Source organism: Carassius auratus, unplaced genomic scaffold, assembly GCF_003368295.1.
Source record: "Carassius auratus strain Wakin unplaced genomic scaffold, ASM336829v1 scaf_tig00001664, whole genome shotgun sequence".
NCBI classification, from domain to species: domain Eukaryota; kingdom Metazoa; phylum Chordata; class Actinopteri; order Cypriniformes; family Cyprinidae; genus Carassius; species Carassius auratus.
The window spans coordinates 1-9,330 of record NW_020523379.1 but is presented as its reverse complement, the minus strand read 5'-3'; the positions used below and the strand labels follow the sequence as shown (position 1 = coordinate 9,330).

Genomic DNA, 9,330 nt, shown 5'->3' with positions numbered 1-9,330 from the left:
AGTCCTTCAAAGCTAACAATGAGAGGAACTGACTGCACAATATTCTGTACGACTGTAAATTTCAGAGAACAATCCAGAAAATTTATGTCGGCTCTCCCCACTAAATTCCTCAGGAAGTGCTGTATTCGAGAGGAATAATAATCAAATTTAAAAGCTTTTCGAGTATGTGACATCATGTTTCCATGGCACTGACTAAAATTTCCCAGAGCTAAATTATATGTCTCACCTTTAAAAGTCAAGTAAGGACCACACACATAAAAGGTGAAATGGCCATGTCAGTTCCACATCATCCCCTGTGTGCCTTCAAATCAGCTATAAGCTAAGAAGTGGAGAGCACTCGTAATGTAAATCACAGCGGCAATTGATGACTAATGATTATAGATCAATGCCACTAAAACCTAATTTACTGTGATGAGTTTTGAATCAAGCCCTTTGAGGTGAATTTTGTGTTACAATCAGGCAGGAACCACTTTAGATGTTAAGAGGGATGTGCTGTTGCCCCCTCAATATTCAAGTGAGTAGTATTCAACCGATCAGAGTTATCATTGTTAACTAACTGAAACCATAAAAAAAAAAAACTTTCTTTAAATAAACATTAAGTGAATATACAGTCATGCCCACAAATATTGGCACCCTTGGCAAATATGATCAAATAAGGCTGTGAAAATTAATCTGCATTGTTAATCCTTTTGATGTTTTATTTGAAAAATTCACAAAAATGTATCCTTTCATTGGATAATAAGAATTTAAAATGGGGGGAAATATCATTATGAAATAAATGTTTTTCTCTAATACACAGTGGCCACAATTAAGGACACCCTTTTATTGAATTATATTTTAAACCTCCATTTGCCAGTTTAACAGCTCAAAACTGTCTCCTATAATGCCTGATGAGGCTAGAGAACACCTGACAAGAGATCAGAGACCATTCCTTCATCCAGAATCACTCCAGACCCTTTAGATTCCCAGCTCCATGTTGGTGCTTCTTCAGTTCACTCCTCTCATTTTCTGTAGGGTTCAGGTCAGAGGACTGGAATGGCTATAGCAGACGCTTGGTTTTGAGCTCAGTGACCCACTTCGGTGTTGTTTTTGAGGTTTGTGTTTGGATAGTTGTACGGTTGAATGATCCAAACATGGCCCATTATGAGATTTCTAACAGAGTCAGTCACTATTTGATTTTTTATCTGTTGGTATTGGTATTTAATAGAATCCATGATGCCATGTGTCTAAACAAGATGTCCAGGACCTCCAGCAGAAATATAGGCCCACAACATCAAAAATACAGCTGTATTTTTAATTGTACACATGGGGTACTTTTTATCCCTGTTTTCACCAAACCCATCTTAAGTGTTTACTGCTAAAAAGCTCATTTTTAGTTTCATCAGATCATAGAAGCCAGTCCCATTTGAAGTTCCAGTCATGTCTGATAACTGAATATGCTTTAGTTTGTTTTTGGATGAGCTAGGAGAATTTTTCTTGAAACCCTCCCAAAAAACATGTGTTGATGTAGGTTCTGTTTGACAATTTTTTTAAAGGTTTTCTGAACCAGAAACTCAACTGTTTTCTGCAATTCTCCAGCTGTGATTCTTGGAGAGTCTTTAGCCACTCAAACTGACCTCCTCGCCATGCATTAGGACGATATAGACACACGACCTCTTCCAGGCAGTTTTCTAACATTTTCTGTTGATTGGAAATTCTTAATTATTGTCCTGATGGTGGAAATGGGAATTGCCACTGCTCTCGCTCTTTTCTTAAAGCCACTTCACCAATTTGTGATCTTTTGCTGCACATCAGAAATGTATTCTTTGGTTTTTCTGATTTTCTGATTTGGCATTTGGGCTTTGTTTTCCCTCCACTTTATATTTCTGTGAAACAGGAAGCAATGGCTGGATAATTTCATGTTTATAATCATGCTGGAGTGCTCAAAATTGTGAATATGAATGGGAATATACTTCAGAGATATTTTACTCATAATAATTTCTAGGGGTGCCAATAATTGTGTCTAACGAGTTTTTGAGAAAAATATTAATTTCATAATGATATTTCCCCTCCGTTTTAAATTCTTATTTTCCAATGAAAGGATACATTGTTGTGATTTTTTTTTAAATAAAAAATCAAAAGGATTAACAATGCAGATGAATTTTCACAGCCTTTTTTGATCATATTTGCCAAGGGTGCCAATATTTGTGGGCATGACTGTATAATAAATACACACACACATATACACACATACACACACACACACACACACACACACACACACACACACACACACACACACACACACACATATATATATATATACAATGGATAGTTCAACAAATACAAGGTTTTTCCTTCATGTATATTCACCTGACTTTTTTCTTCTTTGGAATGTTAAAGAAAAATGTAAAGAGAGGGTCTGAAACAATATTGGACCCCATTGGCTTTAATTATAAGTGACAAAATATGTTCTGCAGAAGAAAGAAAGTCAAGTTTGGAACAAAGTGCAGGTAAGTACATTTCATTTTTGAGTGAACTATTGCCTTAAAATTACTGGTCCTTTCCAGCCCTAAAAATATGGAAACACACTTTTGGTCTCTTTTTGTTTTAATGAATTCAAAAAGCTGCTGAGGCCAATGGATTATTGTTAAGCTCGGAACAAAAGTATGTTGTAGCCCTTCGTCATCTAGGTTCAATACTTATTGTACAGAGCTATAGAAATTCTCCTAATTCTTCTCCCAGTCACTTCATCTTCTCTCTACATACTGTATTTGTCATACTGGGAATTCTTATCATATCCTGGCAGAACAATGGCCTGGGTGCAAGTGATTCTCGGCGTGGCTCTTGTCCAAGAGACACAGTGGCAATTCATTACCCCTGCAGAACTCAGAGGAGCCGGAGTGATTACCCCCATCCATTTCAGACAATAATGGCTGTGGATACGCTGCTTCTCTGCCATTCAGTTCAACAGGACAAAGAAGCGTGTCTTGATATCCGTGCCAGGAGGTATTTTGTAATTACCAGGGAGAGCGCTCTCGTCTGAGTCAGCTGCTTCTGCAGCGTAGCCTGCGCTTCAGCGGCTGATGTCTGCTGCGTGTGTGTGTGTGATGTTGTCTATCAGCTTTATGTCTGAACTCCTCATGACAGCGCTGGTGTATGTGTGTGTGGGTTTCAAGGGTCATTCCTGCTGTGCATTTTCATGTATCCATCATTTCTGACTTGGTATATTAAACTTAATTTTGAAAAATGGAAATCATATTAGATTTATATAATACACACATACCATTTTTCATTCATTTAATCAAAAGGTCTTCTTGGGAATATTGTTTTAATTCACAATAATTAAACAGGTTTAATTAGTGTTGCATTTGATTAAACTTTAAATGAAATCAATCCAGACATATATTATTATATGGGGGAAACAGAGGAAAGCATAATAATCATACTCATGAATTCTCAAGTTATTGTACTTTGACTGACACTTAACCTGGGGTGGTTCAACATTTTTCATGATGGCTATCAGGTGAATGGACTTTGACATACTTTGTGCCTTTGCACACACAGGGCTGGTAAATCATTCTTTAGATATTTAATATTTAAGTGTAATGGAACTTCAGAAACTTAATAGTCATATATTTTACACATTTATTCTGCTCACATGCCTTCAAGGTTTCCACTTAAAACCATTACTATTAAAACTTTTTCATTCATTTTCACAAACCGAGTGAAGAGTCAAACTTACTGTCTGTATTAATCAATGCCCATATACATTAAAATAGAAAGTAATCCATGATATACTGTACCTTAAATGTGCTTGTGTGAGTTTAGAGACACTTAACAATAAAGACATGAAGCACTGGCGTGTTTATATAAAAATGAAATATTTTTAATGGTGTTTTTGATGATCCATTGTTGAAATGATGAGAAAAATACCCAGAGCAGATGAACTGGATGTGATGAATAAATGCACCCGGGAGCAGAGCTCAGGGATTCGCTAGTGCTGCTCTCGCACGCTTACAAACACACATTCTCTAATTAAGAGTTGAAGTCAATTTGCTAGACTCACATGAGTCCAGAAACATACTCTAGAGGAGTAGGTGAAGGCAAATGCCTCTAGCTTCATTTTAGAGACTGTTCTAAAAACAGTCAGAATACAATTGATAATGCAACTCAGATGTGTGTTGCATTCTTAGCATTGCCACAAGGGGCGCTATAGCAGGCTTTAGCATAGTTATCTCTTTTGGGTCAACTAGCATCATGGCTAAGCAACCATTTGAAGAGAATCTAGTAAAAGTTAAACCATCTATAGCTAGTTACCTGAATAAAAAATATTTAATGGCACAGACATCTGAAGGTGACTCTGTCGCCCTCTTGATTTTTGACTGTAGAGTATGTTTCTGGCCTAACATTTGACAGTCGGATGCAGTGACCATTTTTAAAGCACACCAGTACTCTATTCTGATTGCCTGGATGCCATTGTGGAATTAAGACTGAGAAACATTTGGTCACTGTACTATTTTGCAATGAGACCAACAATTACTACAACCCACTCTGGGTTTCCTTTAAGAGCATATCAACTGAAGAGAATGACAGCATCACATATTAATAAAAGGGCTGCCTTCATAAAGATCGTACATGTATTATGCGGATCGTTCATGAGAAGACATTTGTTCCTGAATAACATAACAACACTCTAGGTTTGGTTAAATATGCAGTAAGTGAAGAGTAGTCTGTCTTTATGGTTACTGAGAAAACAAATTCCCATCGCAGAGCATTAAGTAAAGTCAAAACGTCCCTCATAACACCTTAAGAGTCAGTTAAACAGAAAGGACACATTTCCAGTGGGGTAATTCTTCCTGATACATTATTCACATACAGTTTACTCTGAAGTTGCTGCGTAGTCGTCAACTTAAAGGAAAGGTTTACCCCAAAATGACAATTCTGTCATTATTTACTCAAATCACTATATCTTTCTTTTTTCAGTGGAACATAACAGGAAACACTATGCAGAATGTTCTTGCTGTTCTATACTGTATACTGAATGAATACTTTAAATAAAGCGAATTTAAATATAGTTTTGGTGCTTCACAGCTCCCGTCCCTATTCACCTTCATAGCTTGAAAAAGAGCAGCTTGAACATTCTGCACAACATCTCCTTTGAAGGTTACATGGATTAGGAGTGAGTAAATAATGAGGGAATGGTAATTTTTCTGTGCAAACTATACCTTTAACAACAAACAACTCAAAGATTTGCATAAGGGGAGACATGTGACATCATTCTTGCCCCCTTACTGGCAATAGCTTTAGTCCCTGAGGACCATGGCATGAGATTGGTCATGAAACGCACACATTCATAGCACCCAAACATGCTTGCATACTTAAAACAGTCATCCTGCTCAGAATCTCAAACACACACAGTCATCCTCCATCCACCCGCATACTGAATAATGAGTAGTCTCTGGGAATTGGGAATGGTGGTGACATTTACAAAGGCTGCGTTTGCTGCTTCTTCATTCTGCTCTTGCGTTTCACAAGCTCTGTCTTTCACACTCAGTTACACACAAACTGTACGATGCTCCTGTTATTGACTGACACATAGGTGTCATTACCGAGTCAATAACATTTAGAGTCCACGACTTCACTTAGAAACGCAGAGCCCATTCTTACCAAGTGTAAAATAAGACACAGTTTCCTTTTTGGATCTCCACCAGGTTCCCGCTTCGGCTACCAAGAAATTGGGTGCTGATGACAACTTAGAATTTGTCTGGGCCAATAACATCACGCAAGACATCTGTCAGATCAGACAAACGAAACACCTCTAACATTCGGTAAGGTTATATTAGTACACTTAGCTCACGGGAGTTTCGCATACAGTATGCTGAAAGCTTAAATAATGGCTATGGTCCACGCTTTGTCTGCCCGTCGAAATTTGCAACTGACGTGCAAATACACAAGAAAAAGGACTACAGAACACACCTTTTCAAGTCATCACTGATTATGAAAAGCTAATAAATTGCATCCAATAAGTGTTAGGCAGCTCTGTTGGTCTCAGTGCTGTGAGTTTTACCTCTTTGAGGGAAGAAAAATCCCTTTTAAAAATAATTAAAAGAAACAGGACCATAACAAACTAGAAAATAAAGAGACAGACCATCATCCTCACAAATTCATGGCTGAAATGGCAGCAGACATTTAAGCAAATACCTCTATACAATTTCATTCGATTCATTCTTTTAACATCTGCAGTGAATATAATTCCGATAATTTTTACGTATGTTTTCTTCTCCCTTCCTTGGGCGAATGTGCCTGTAGAAGTGTTCACCTCTTAGTTTTAAGTTCAGGCTCAGTGCTTTAAGTTAGTCAGTCATTTCTAAACTGACACGCAAAGTCTTCGCAGTAGCGATGAAGAGCATCCCGCATTTTGAGTCCTTCCTCTCAGAGATGTCCGCAGGATATCCTGGAGCACAACAGAAGGGGGGAGGGCCGTATTTGATGGTGGCGCTAAAGTTCTGTCTCTTTCTCGTTTGCCGTGCTCCTCTCCCGCTTGATTTGACCTGGGGATCGCAGCCTTTTCCTCCTCGTCAACCTGTATTTTCCGTCCCCCTCCCCCCAGCACTGCTACCAGCGGTTGATGATGTGATTCATGTAGTCCTCCGTGGGTAATCGGGACGCCTCGGACTCCGGCACGTCATCCCTGAAAGCAGGATCGGAGCTGGACCCGCGACGAAAGGGGAAGAGGGAGGGGTGGTTCTTTAGGCGCTGCTCTCTTCGCTCGAGTTGTCGCTTGTACATGTAGCGCTGCTGAAAAAGATCCCTGGCGTAGTCGTACAACTGCATGTCCAGGTCGTTGAGCTCCTCGATCCGCTGCACCGTGTCGTTGTCCAGGTCCACACCGGCGGCCCCGCGTGCTGTTGTACTGCATGAAGGGCCGGATGAACTTGAGGCGGAAGGTCCGTTCGAACAAGTACTGCGTTTTGCGCTGGAACTCGGTCAAGCCGAAGAAGGCCATGTCTCGTAGGTTCTTCTTGGCTGACTCGAGTAGCACCTGCGCGCGCTTCTTCTCCGGGATGAAGGACATGTTGTAGCAGCCCACCAGGCTGAGGTCGGCCAGCATGCGCACCTGTCGGTTATTCGCCAGGTTGTACGGACAGTCCATGAACTGTTGTAATGTGCAGCCCGACCAATCGGTACCCTCGTAGCAGGGGGGCAGCTCCTCTGGTGTTGGCGTTCGCCCGTCGCACATGTGCAGGGAGGTTTTCCACGTGGCCCCGCGCTGGACGTGTCTCCACTCGCTTAGGTACCGAGACACAGGGTCCCGTAACAGGGTAATGTAGTAGAACTTCCTGTAAGATGACGAGAAACAGAAATTGTTAGGACACGGGTAAACAGGGAAGTGATATTTCTGATATTTATAATTTACAGACAATCGTGAAAATGTGTCATCAAAACAATTGTTAATTTTTTAATGTTTTAACCAAATAGATAACACAAAACCAAAGTTTTTTTTTTTTTTTTTGGTGTGGTTCACAATGACTAATTGACCTATATCTTCTGATAGGGAAGTCGAAACTTCGAAACTTTGGGTTAATTCGCCCAAAAATAAAAATACAATCGAAGCACAGAAATGTAATAAGGACATCGGTAAAATAGTCCATGTGACATATCAGGGGATCAACCTGATGCAACGTGAATACATTTTGTGCACAAAGAAAACAATAATGACATAATTTTTTCAGCAGTTTTTCTCCCCAGTTACCGTCTTCTGCCATTTTGGAGAGTACCCCAGAACGTAATCACCGTAATGAGCGTTGTTTGTGTTCAGTAGACTATGCGCGCATGCTGAACGTAAAAAAACGATCTTTATGTTGATTTCTTAACACACAAAAAGTTTTCTCGTAGCTTCGTAAAATTCTGGTTGAACCCCTGAATTGACATGGACTATTTTACCGATGTGCTTATTATGTTTCTGTGCTTTGATAATGGTAATGTCTATGGAGGGTCAAATATCTCTTAGATTCCAATTAAAAATATGTTAATTTGTGTTCCGAAGATGGTTTTATGGGTTTGGAATGACAATGAGGGTGAGTAATTAATGACAGAATTTTAATTTTTTGGATGAACTATCCAAACAACTTCGTACAGACAACATTCTAAAGATACATGTCAAATTTCACCCATGGGGGCGCTACAACTTCAAAACCCCTCATGGTTACTGTGCAAAAAAGATTTGATGTACATTATCAATCAGACAAATGAACAATAATGTCAAAATTCACCAAGTTTTTTCATTTAATTTTGCAATGTGTATTATAAAAGATCAAACTGTGCAAAATTTTTTTTGTCTTTTGTAATGTTTGTACATTTTCGCCTGCTTTATATATTTTTAAATATATAACACCAGTCCAATTTTGTGAGAATTGTCAGAAACCTTAAAAAAAAAAAGAAAAGAAAAAAAAACACTTTTCGAAAGCATCAAACAATGTTGACCTAAATTTGAATAACTGTAAAACATAAAAAATCATATTACTGAGTTAAAAAAAAAATAATAATAATCTTGTCCACTGATTGTTTAGACAGCCACTAACTAGTCGATTAGTTTTGCTCATTCTTACAAGGAAAATAACTTTGTATTGTAACAGCTGGGACTGTGTCTTAACATTTTCTGCACATTTATTTTTTTATGGGTTTTTATTGACTCATTAAAACGCAAGAAGTGTGTAAATCTTTTTTTCTCATAAACTGAACTCTAGCTACATTATTCACATCATAAATATCTGTATTGCAGTAAAGGACCAACAGCCAGCCACATGGTAATCTTTCACTGGTAGGTAAGAATTATAATATCCTCGCCTCCAGCGTTAAAATAATTTCAGAGCGTGTGAACACAACCAGTCATAAAGGGGAAGTGAACTGTAGAGCTCTTGATTCTGATATGCTTCAGTGAGACTTAATGCAGATGAAAAGAGCATAACACGTCCCACAACACCTCTCTTCCATTCTGAACTGCACTCCAACACCAAATTAGTGAATTCTTGGATGCGCCCCTTTTGTGCACTTGAGCGTACGTGGTGCAGAATAAATCAGACATTAGTGTAGCGAACAGCGGAGACTTATTTATTTTAAACAGCTCTGCTTGAGATGCGTAAATGTATTCATCTGTGAAAGACAGGACTGAAAACGGCAACAAGTCAACCACAAGCTCACACATTATGTAAAGCACTGACCCTGAGGGTAAATGAACAGAAAATTCAACAAATTCATCAGTACATGCAGTTTGTTTTCTAGAAAAAAACATCTTTAAAAATGCTTAAAATAACATTGCCATAAGATATTAAAGTAGTATTGTGTTAA

At 38.7% G+C, this 9,330-nt stretch overlaps 1 pseudogene; it reads right to left on the bottom strand.

The window, feature by feature from the left end:
• Window positions 1–3,830: 3,830 nt before the first annotated feature.
• On the bottom strand, window positions 3,831–7,408 carry LOC113069490 (heparan-sulfate 6-O-sulfotransferase 1-A pseudogene; annotated as a pseudogene).
• Between the last annotated feature and the right edge of the window lie 1,922 nt (window positions 7,409–9,330).